Raw genomic sequence first — 11,115 nt, forward strand, 5'->3', positions numbered from 1 at the left:
TGTTACTACAGAAACTGAACAATGTGTATGCAGAAATGTGCTACAGACTTATTGTTACACAAGCTACTCACTCGATGTATAATAAATCATCATCCGTCGGGACTATATTGAGTCATCCGTCGGGACTACAATCCTTATCCGTCGAGTGCTATATTTTTCACTTAGTAAAATCTACTAAGGTGTTTTATTAATGAAATCATCAAGTTCACAACATATTCACAATAATCTCCCCCAATTTATGTCTACTGGAATTGTAGCCATAAATTAAGAGAAACTTGATGATAACAAAATACCCTAAAAATACAGCTTCGAAAGAAAGTAGATAATACTGTAAAGTGCTTCAAATAATAAAATGTATAAAGTTTTGCTCACAGTCATTTTCAAGGTGCTCCTCTAGCCTGAGCACATTAGACTAATTCCTTGAAGGTCTGGATCTCTTTCCAAGCTTTCTGTTATTTTCTTCTATCTTATTTTGGAGCTGTCTGTGGAATTCCAGTTCATCAGATTATGAGAGATTTAGCTTTTCTTGCATCTCCAAAAGAGTCTCATTGCTAGAGATGCTCAATTGGTCTTCTAATCTGAAAAATCTTCTAACTCCTTTGTCATCCATGAACTCCATCATCCAGTAGGGCCTTTGATGCACTCAACTTCCTGTATAAGGAATAGTTAGAGTCTTTGGGAGTGCATATTTAGCTCTAATACTCCTCAGTTCTTCAATCTTCTTTAGAACTAGTCTTCTTGCAGTTACATTGAATCCAAAGTTCTTCTTGAATGATGAATAAACCTTTATCAATACAGCTTGGCTTTCTTGAAGGATCCTGTGAAGTGGCCATTGAATCTCCTTTTCTCCCTTGTACTTGAAAACCAACCTTTCAGGTAGATTTCTGTAGGCATCAATTCCTCTCACTTCTTCTAGTTCATCTAGATAGAGATTTAGATTAGAGAATTCCTTGATGTCACATAAGTACATGTAATCTCCCTTGTTGACTTTGGATTGAGATTTAGTTAGAGATTTGGATTTGAGAGGTGACAACTTCACTTTTTTGACTACTCTTAACTTTGTTCTTTTTGGCTTACTAAGGATTGGCAAGTTGAAGTCAGGAATTGGTAGACTCTCTCAGTCTATTGGTTCATCCTTAGGCACAATAGGTTCACCATGAATATTCCTGTAAGGATCCACCACCTTGATGTCTTCAAATACCACAGAGGGTTTTGATGCTTAAGTTGTAGTTGGAGTGGATTCCTTGGAAAACTGATCCTCCAATTCCTTATCAACAAAGTCCAATTTCCTTTTGGTTCTTTTGGCCAATTTCTTGTATCTTTGAGGTTTTTCAGTTGTGGTTCAACTTGCTTCTTTGGATCTTGAGATTCAGTGATTTCAGATGGCTGAGCAGGAATTTGTTGCGTTGATTTTACAGCTTGTAGCTTGGCCAAGATATCAGCTTGCTCTTTCTTTTGCTTAGCCTTTTTAGCATCTAGAATAGCTTGCTTCTTTTCCTGCTTCAATCTTTCCTTTTCTTCTCTCTTTGCTTGAGCAAATCGAGGATGTCCAGCTACCTCACAAATTTCTTTCCCATTCCTGAAAACTTTAGCAATTCTCCTTTTTAAGGCTGAATCAGCTGGATCCTTATAGAAGGGAATTGATCTTGACAGAAGCTTCTTCTCATCAGGCTTAGGTGTCTCATACACTTTATCCAAAGGATTCTTTAATGATGATTTTGGATAGTTCACCCTTGGCTTCAGAATTATTTCAGCCTTTGGAGATTTGATGCAGGATGGTTGTCCCCTTTCCAGATAGTTCATGCTCATTTTATTCACAGAGATTTGCCTGACTTGAGAGTGATGAATGGATGACTTTTCTGGCTTCTTTACTAGCCCAAACTTCTTCTGAATGTCCTTATCAATCTTCTCCCAGTTGATTGGCTTCAACTACTCCTTTTCAGCTACTCTTAAATTGGCTGCTACTTCATTGATCAGATCAATACTGTCTGTTACTGGTGGCTTGGTGAAAGCAGTTGTAGGCACAATTACTTTACTGATTTGAATGTTAAGCTGTTTCTCCCCCTCACTTGGTCCTTTCTCCCCCTTTTTGTTATCATCAAGTTAAGTAGAGGAGGAGGTTTGTGCAGCCACCATTTTCTAAAGCAAGTCTGTCTGTTGAGCATGATGTAGATGAATTGCTGTAAGAGATGCTTCCATAGCTGTCATCCTTGTATCCAAGGCATCTATCTTTGTGGCAAGATCAGAATTTTTCCTGAGTTATCTCTTAATATTAAGCATTGTAGCTTCTGAAAGCTTAGAGTCCATTTTGTTAGAAATAGCCTTCTTCATCTCATCAATATCTCCTTTGATGGTGTTGACATCTCTAGCATGTTGGAAGCCTTGAATTTGTTGTAGTTGTAGAGAAGCAAGATGTGCTTGAAGGAGCTTCTTGGTGTTGGCATTTATAGTGGTTTGAAGAGTAACATTTGTCTGATTTATGAGTTGGATCAGGGTTGTCTTGAAGTAGTGTTCATCACAATGTTTTGAAAATGCCCATGATGGCATGCCTGATCTTGAACTGGAACCTACTTCTCCCCCTATGTCCAATGGCTCTTCTTCACTATCTCCACCTTCATGTCCAAAGAAATCTGTTGAACCACCAGTCTCATAATCAACATCACCAGCTGTAGAGGGCAAAACTGTGATGGCATCCTTAGCTCGTAGCATTGACTGAGTGGTATACACCAAATTGAGCATCCTTTCTGCATTATCATTTCCCTGTTCAGCTAGAAGTTGATAATCTGGAACAGGGTGAGTAAATGCCTCAGCATCAAGGGAGGTGGAATCTATAACAGCTTGAGGTTGCTGAGATAGTCCCTCCCTGTCTGCATCCCGGACATTCATTAACTCACTAGCAATGACATCTATCCTTATAGCTCCTGTACCTATATTTCTCTCTTGTTCTCTCTTTTGTTGCATCAGGGTCTCACCCTGGCTCCCCACCCTTACACCCTCACCTTCACCATCTAAGGTGGGACTCCTCTAACTCTCTTTTTCCAATCCTGAAGAAATGGATTGCATATTTTCACTTTTTTCCTCTCCTTTTTCCTAGGAGCAACCCAGACTCTCACTCATAACACTCTCTTCCCTCAATCCTAAGAGTGACTGTACAACCACTAAGTCTTCTACACTAGAGATAATCGATGAAATTTAAAGTTGTACAGAGACACCCGACGAATAAGGAATATCCATCGGGTTAGCAGTTTGACTATTCGACAGATAAATGCTATTAAGCTTATCCGTCGGGATACAATCACTACTCGACGGATGAGCAATATCCATCGAGAGAGTAGAAATGAATGAACTTGGAATTAAAACTATTATGGACTCTGTGCTGATTGATGAGATTTTGGGCACAGATGTTTCAACAGTTCTGGAAAGAATTGTCAAGTGAACCAACAATTCATATAAAAGATGATGCTCACTTGCACTAGATTTTGGCTTCCCTAGCAAAGTTAAAGAAGGGGAATCAAGAATTGATGTGTTGATCATATCCACATCCAGAGAGTTTATGGGAGAATTTGGTGTTTGAGGTGCTTCTATAACTAATGATTTTGGTTGTGACTCCACATTTATCGGAGCCACATCAAGCTGAATTTGTGAAAGTGCAGTGACTGTGTCTTTAGCACCAGTTTGCACAGTGTGTGAACCCTGTGCATCCCTAAAGGTTTTTGATTTCTTCTTTCTGGCTTAAGTTTGGGGTGAGCTAGTGTCCTTTACCCTCTTGGCCTGTGCTCTTGGCTGAGAGCTTTCTTTAATAGTCACATCCTTTTGGGAGGATGCAACTAGAAATAAGCTTTTGTCCTTATTAATCACTGCGGTTTGTTGGGAAACTGCAGTGTGGCTAGGCTGGGAACCACTCAACTCTCCATCCTTATCCTTAGGGTTTCTTTTATGTTCACCCTATCCCTTACCTACCTTTCCCACCTTCACACTCCCCTCTTTGGGTTTGGTGGATTTTAGAACTGGCATCTTTTGAGAGATACTAGAGGGGGCTTTCTTTGATTTGGATTTTGAAATTTTTGATGGTTTAGTAGCTTGGGTAGGCAACTGTTGGGTCATTGACACAGTTGCCATAGCTACACTAGAATTCAAAGAAATTTGTGAGGTTGGAATAGTAGGGACAGATGAACTTACCTCACTTACCTGAGGTGCTTCCATTACAGGGAAATAGAAGAGTGGCACCTTCTTATGATGGTTTGCCCTGTTTAAATATGCAATAGTTCTCCTCTCTTAAACCCAACAATCTAATTTGTTGTTTGGGTTCTCAAGTACAATTTCCTCAGAGAGGTGGTTAGCTAGCATCATGAAAAATCTAGCATAGTAAACTTTACCCCTCTTGTTTAACTCCCCTAATTTAAACCCCAACTCAAACAAAATAAGATCACTAAAATTAAAGAACTTATATGTAACTAGCATGTAGAGCATGTTAAGCATAGAAATATCGACATAATCAAAATTACTAATTTTACCAGAAAAGACCTTGGTAACTACATTACACATAAAACTCCATTCTTTCCTAAGACCCAACCTCCTAATATCACTTAACTTAGAAGTAGAGAGTGCATAGTTCATGGAATTAAGCATATTAACAATATCAGTATATGTGTGTGATGAGGTCACAGTATTATCAGGAGTTTTGAAACATGCTTCAAATAACATCACTATTGATACAGAATTCCTTACCTTTAATCGTGAGTGTGATGGTCTTATCAGTAGAGTTATATGTAGCAGTCGTCCACATCTCTTCAACAACCTCACAGAAGATGGTGGGTGATTCTACCATTGCATAGCTGAGTTTGCAGTTCTTCATAAAATTCATCATTTTGTGGTAGTCACTTGAATGTTGAATCCCCTTGTTTACTAGAGCCGTGAAGTTGTTCTTCTCATAGATATATCCAGTTTGTGACATGATCTTGACTACTGGTGCCATTGTTAGAGAGTGGAAATTACAGAGATAGAGATGATAGTTGCTTTTGAGAAAAAGAGAATTTAGAGCAGATAATTTGAGAATGATAAAAGAAAAGCAATGGATATGAAATAAGCTTTCATACTATCTCAAAAATAACTGTCAAAAATAATAAAGTAAAATAAAGTAAACAATGAAAATTCCCAAAATAGCCGTTTAAAAATAAACTGTAAAAATTCCATCAATTATCCGTCGTGTTATGCTTACAAACTGTAAGTATACTCGATGGATAATGTTCAGGAAATTAACAGCTAAGATTAAGACAATTCGACGGATGAGGATAAACTGTTATCCTTCGAGTTATAAAATGTTCCAGAAAAATAATTGATTTTTATTTACAAACAGTATTCCGACGGATGATCAAACTCGATGGATAAAGATCATCCGTCGAGATGTAAATTTTGACTTAGCCAAAATTCCATCTATGACTGAAAAATCAATTAAATTTCTGGCTGCATTACAACTTGCAAATTATCTGAAAAGATTTAAGAGTAATTTAGCATACCTAACTCACTTACCAACCTTGAAAAGGTGGATTCATCTAGTGGCTTGGTAAATATATCTGCAAGCTGCTTTTCACTTGGAACAAAATGTAGTTCCACAATACCATTCATTACATGTTCCCTTATGAAGTGGTACTTGATGTCTATGTGCTTTGTCCTTGAATGCTGTACTGGATTTTCAGTGATGGCAATTGCACTTGTGTTATCACAGAAAATGGGAATTCTTTCAACTTGCAAACCATAGTCTAACAATTGATTTTTCATCCATAAAATATATGTGCACAGCAACTGCCAGCAGCAATATATTCAGCTTTAGCTGTAGAAGTAGAAACTGAATTTTGCTTTTTACTGAACCAGGACACAAGCTTGTTTCCTAGAAATTGACAGGTTCCTATTGTACTTTTTCTATCAATTCTACAACCTGCATAATCAGCATCTGAATAACCAGTTAGATCAAAACCAGAATCTCTAGGGTACCAAATGCCAAGTTTTGGTGTTCCCTTGAGATATCTGAAAATTCTCTTAATAGCTACTAAGTGAGATTCTCTAGGATCAGCCTGAAATCTAGCACACAAACATGTAGCAAACATTATATCTGGCCTACCAGCTGTTAAGTACATAAGTGAGCCAACCATGCCCCTATAACTTGAAATATCCACAGACTTTTCAGTAGTGTTTAATTCAAACTTAGTTGCAGTGGCCATGGGAGTTTTTGCAGATGTGCAATCCATTAGATCAAACTTCTTTAAAAGATCATAAATGTATTTAGTTTGACTAATGAATATTCCATCACTAACTTGCTTAACTTGCAAACCAAGAAATTAAGTTAGTTCTCCCATCATACTCATTTTATACTTACTCTGCATTAATTTGGCAAACTTTTTGCAAAGTTTTTCATCTGTAGAGCCAAAAATAATGTCATCTACATAAATTTGAACAAGTATACTAGAGCCATTAACATTTCTAAAGAATAAAGTTTTATCTACAGTACCTCTTGTGAAGTGATTTTCCAAAAGGAACTTTGATAAAGTGTCATACCAGGCTCTAGGTGCTTGCTTCAGTCCATAAAGTGCTTTTAAAAGATAGTAGACATATTCTGGAAAATTTGGATCTTCAAAACCAGGAGGCTGACTGACATAGACTTCCTCCTCCAAGTCTCCATTCAGAAAGGCACTTTTGACATCCATTTGATAGACCTTAAAATTGGCATGGGCTGCACAGACTAAGAAGATTCTGATGGCTTCAAGTCTTGCAACAGGACCAAATGTTTCATCAAAATCTATTCCTTCTTGTTGACAATAGCCCTTAGCAACCAATATAGCTTTGTTCCTGACTACTATGCCATTTTCATGCATCTTATTTCTGAATACCCATTTGGTGTCAATTGGATTCTTTCCTTTAGGCTTGGGAACCAGCTTCTATACCTTATTCCTCTCAAATTGGTTTAGCTCCTCCTGCATAGCTAAAATCCAATCAGGATCCAACAAAGCTTCTTCTACCTTCTTTGGTTCTTCCTTAGAAAGAAAGCCGATGTACAGACATTCTTCTTGAGTTCCTTTCCTTGTTTGAACTCTAGAAGATACATCACCAATGATGAGCTCAAAGGGGTGATCCTTTGTCCATTTTCTTTGTTGAGGTAGATTAGCTCTAGATGAAGAGGCCTCATTATTGTCTTGATGTATGATTGAGTTTTGATTGTTAGAAACTTCCCCTGAGTTAATGGATCTTTGATTTGAGAAAGGGGAGCTTTCTGTAGGTGATCTATTCTGACTCCCAGCTTCTTTTGATGACCCGACGGATGGTGAATTTTGAGTACCGATGGATGAGGCTGGTTGTCTCCCGACGGATAAGGCAGATTGTCTCCCGACGGATGAAGCATTTTGCAACTCGACAGATGTTGAATTTTGTGCTTCATTGGTAGTGGATTTTTCTGCATTATCCTTTAATACCGTTTCTTGATCACTTTCATCATCACTAACCATCTCTATATTGTCAAATTTGAGGCTCTCATGGTAATCTCCATCTTGCAGTCCTTCAATCTTTTTATCATTAAACACAACATGTATTGATTCCACAACAATGTTGGTTCTTAGATTGTAGACTCTATATGCTTTACCAACATCATATCCAACAAAAATTCCTTCATCTGCTTTAACATCAAACTTCCCATTCTGATCAGTTTGATTTCTCAAGATATAACATTTGCAGCCAAAGACATGAAGAAAATTTAGAGTTGGCTTCTTGTTCTTGAACAATTGATAGGGAGTCATGCATTTTACTTGATTAATTAGAGAAATATTTTGAGTGTAGCATGCAGTATTTACAGCTTCATCCCAAAAATATGTTGGTAATTTAGATTCTTCAAGCATTGTCCTGGCAGCTTCAATAAGTGATCTGTTTTTCCTTTCTACTACTACATTTTGTTGTGGAGTTCTTGCTGCTGAAAACTCATGCAAAATCCCATTTTCTTCACAAAATGCTCTCATGACAGAATTCTTGAACTCAGTTCCATTGTCACTCCTGATTCTTCTAACTTTAAAATCAGGATGATTATTGACTTGCCTTATGTGATTGATGATGATTTCACTAATCTCATCTTTAGATTTTAGGAAATATGTCCAAGAGAACTTTGAGAAATCATCTACAATTACCAGGCAAAATCTTTTCCTTGAGATGGACAACACATTGACTGGTCCAAACAAATCCATGTGTAGCAGTTGCAAAGGTTCTTCAATTGTTGAATCGGGCTTCTTTCTGAATGATGCTTTAATTTGTTTTCCCTTCTGGCAAGCATCACACAGTCAGCTAGTTACACATTTCCTTTTCTCACACTAGTGAGAACCACTTTGTTGCTTCTCTTGTTAGTCACAATACAGGCTTCTGAGTTGAAGGTTACTGAATTGCCTTTATCACAAAGCTGGCTGATACTCAACAGATTATGCTTGAGACCATCCACTAAGGCAACCTCCTCAATGATGACATTGTCTTTTGAAATCAAGCCATATCCCACAGTATAACCCTTGCTATCATCTCCAAAAGTAATACTTGGACCAGCTCTCTCCTTAAACTCTGTGAGCAGGGTGGAATCACCAGTCATGTGTCGTGAACAACCACTATCCAAGTACCATAGATTCTTTCTGTTTCCCTGCACACATCAAAATCAAATCAAGTTGATTTTGGTACCCAAGTTTCCTTGGGTCCTGCCTTGTTAGCTTTCTTTTTCTGTTTCTTAGGTTTGATCTCATTTGGCTTGGTAATATCAGATTCATCCTTAGTCATTTGAGTTGGACCTTTGAAACCATTCATTACAGCAGAATTATCATGCATATTTTGATTAACAGGGAATGGCATGCTATTAGTAAACATGTTATTCCAGTAAGGCATGCTAAATGGCATTTGTGGCATACTAAATGCAGCATAATAAGGATTATGTGCAAATGGCATATTAGCAAACTGTGCATTCATATTCTGTGTAGACATAGCATTCACAGGCATAGAAGGCATGACATTCATGTTGGAAAAGTGATGTGGCACATATACGGGAGTAAGCATGACAAATTTGCAATTAACAGACAAATGATTTACACTACCACACTTGACACAGATTTTTCTAGGAGCATATTTATCAGGTGTGTAGTTATTGTGTTTGTTAATCCCTACTTTACTATTTCTATTATTTTTATTTTTAGCCTCTGTTTTAACCTCAATCTTTTCCAGTCTGTCACTCAATTGCTTGACAGTCATATGACCAACATTAGCCTTTCTCTCCTTCTTCACTTGACTGGATTCTCCTGGAACAAAATTCTTGGAAACTGATCCATATTTCTCATTTAACTTGACAAGTTTGGCTTTACTCACAGGCTTGCTAACAGTCGACGGATGAGGATTTATATCACTCGACGGATAACCCTTTTTGTTATCCGACGGATAACCCTTTTTGTTATCCGACAGATGACCCTCATCATCCGTCGAGTCTACATCTGTTAGCAATCCTTCCACCAAATTGGATTCCAGCTTCTCCTTGTTCTTCTTCCAGGCTGCATCACAAAAGGACTCAATCCCTTGAACTTTGGTGATTTGAGCATGAACATCTCTAGATGTTTTCCATGCCTTAATCACCTCCTGTTCTCGTTCAAGCTCCTTCTTCAAGATCTCTTCTTTCTTCAAGGACTCAGTTAATTCATCCTTAGCAACTTTACACTCAATTCTTAATTTTTCAAACTCAATGAACTGAGACTCTAGCACATTATTTCTCTCACTTAAAAACAAATTGTTTTCTTTGATTTTAGAATTTTCCTTAGTAAGAGACTTAAATGTAACACGTAAATGATATAATTCTGTAGACATGTCATTTATTGCTTCATTACACTCAACTTTAGATAAATGTGCAAGGTTAGTGGGGATTACCTGATTGCTTGAAGAACTTGTCTCTGTTTCATCAGACTTGGCCATTAGGGCTAGATTGACATAGCTGACATCTTCATCCTCATCCAGACCATCTGCTGCCCAGTCATTTTCTTGTGTAATGAAAGCCCTTTCCTTTTGTTTGAGCAACTCAAAGTATTTCTCTTTATAATCCACAGGCTCAAACTACTTTTTCCTGGAATCTGACTTTCTACACCCACTGGCAAAGTGCCCTGCCAAGCCACATTTGAAACACTTGAATTTTGATTTATCCACCTTGTTTCTATTTGGCTTAGCTACTCCAAAGTTCTTCTTGAACTTGAGCCTGGAAAATCTTCTGGAAAGAAATGCTAGATGTTTATCAATATCTTCCATGTCATCTTGGCTCAAAGAATCTTCATTTTCGCTATCAGCCCCTTGCCCTTATTTTCACAGACCTTTGAAGTTGATTCAACAGCTTCCATCTTCATCTCCTTCTCTTTCTCTAACTCAGCAACTAGTGCAATGGACCCTCATTTCTTCTTTCCTCTCTCCATCCTCTCATCTTTCTCTATTTCAAGCTCACAAGTCTTCAGGATGCCATACAGTATCTCCAAAGTAAACTCCTTATAATCTTGAGAGTTTCTCAAAGAGACTGTCATTGGTTTCCATTCCTTTAAAAGAGATCTAAGGAACTTCAGATTGGAGTCTTTTGTCTGATAGACCCTTCCATACAACTTCAGAGCATTTAGTAGTTTTTAAAACCTACTAAAAATGTCAGTAAGAGACTCACTTTCTTCACTATGAAAATGCTCATATTGTTGAATCAGTAGCTGCATCTTGTTTTCTCTAACTTGCTCAGTGCCATCACATATAATCTGTATTGTATCCCAAACTTCCTTGGCAGTTTTGCAATTGATGATGTTTTTAAACATGTCACCATCAACTCCATTGAACAAGATATTCATGGCCTTCTTATATTTCCTGACTTGTTTAATATCAGGATCAGACCATTCATGCCTTGGCTTGGCGACAGATGGCTCATTTCCAGTTGCAGCTCTCATTGGTATATGAGGGCATCTCTTTATGCAATCTACATAGGCCTCATCTTGAGAAAGTAAATGAAGATGCATCTTTACCTTCCAATGATGGTAATTATCTTTATCCAGAAAAGGAATCTTGACTCCAACTTCCTTCTTGTTCATCTTGTTGTTTTGT

This window comes from Apium graveolens, chromosome 6 (assembly GCF_009905375.1).
Source record: "Apium graveolens cultivar Ventura chromosome 6, ASM990537v1, whole genome shotgun sequence".
In the NCBI taxonomy this organism is placed as follows: Eukaryota; Viridiplantae; Streptophyta; class Magnoliopsida; order Apiales; family Apiaceae; genus Apium; species Apium graveolens.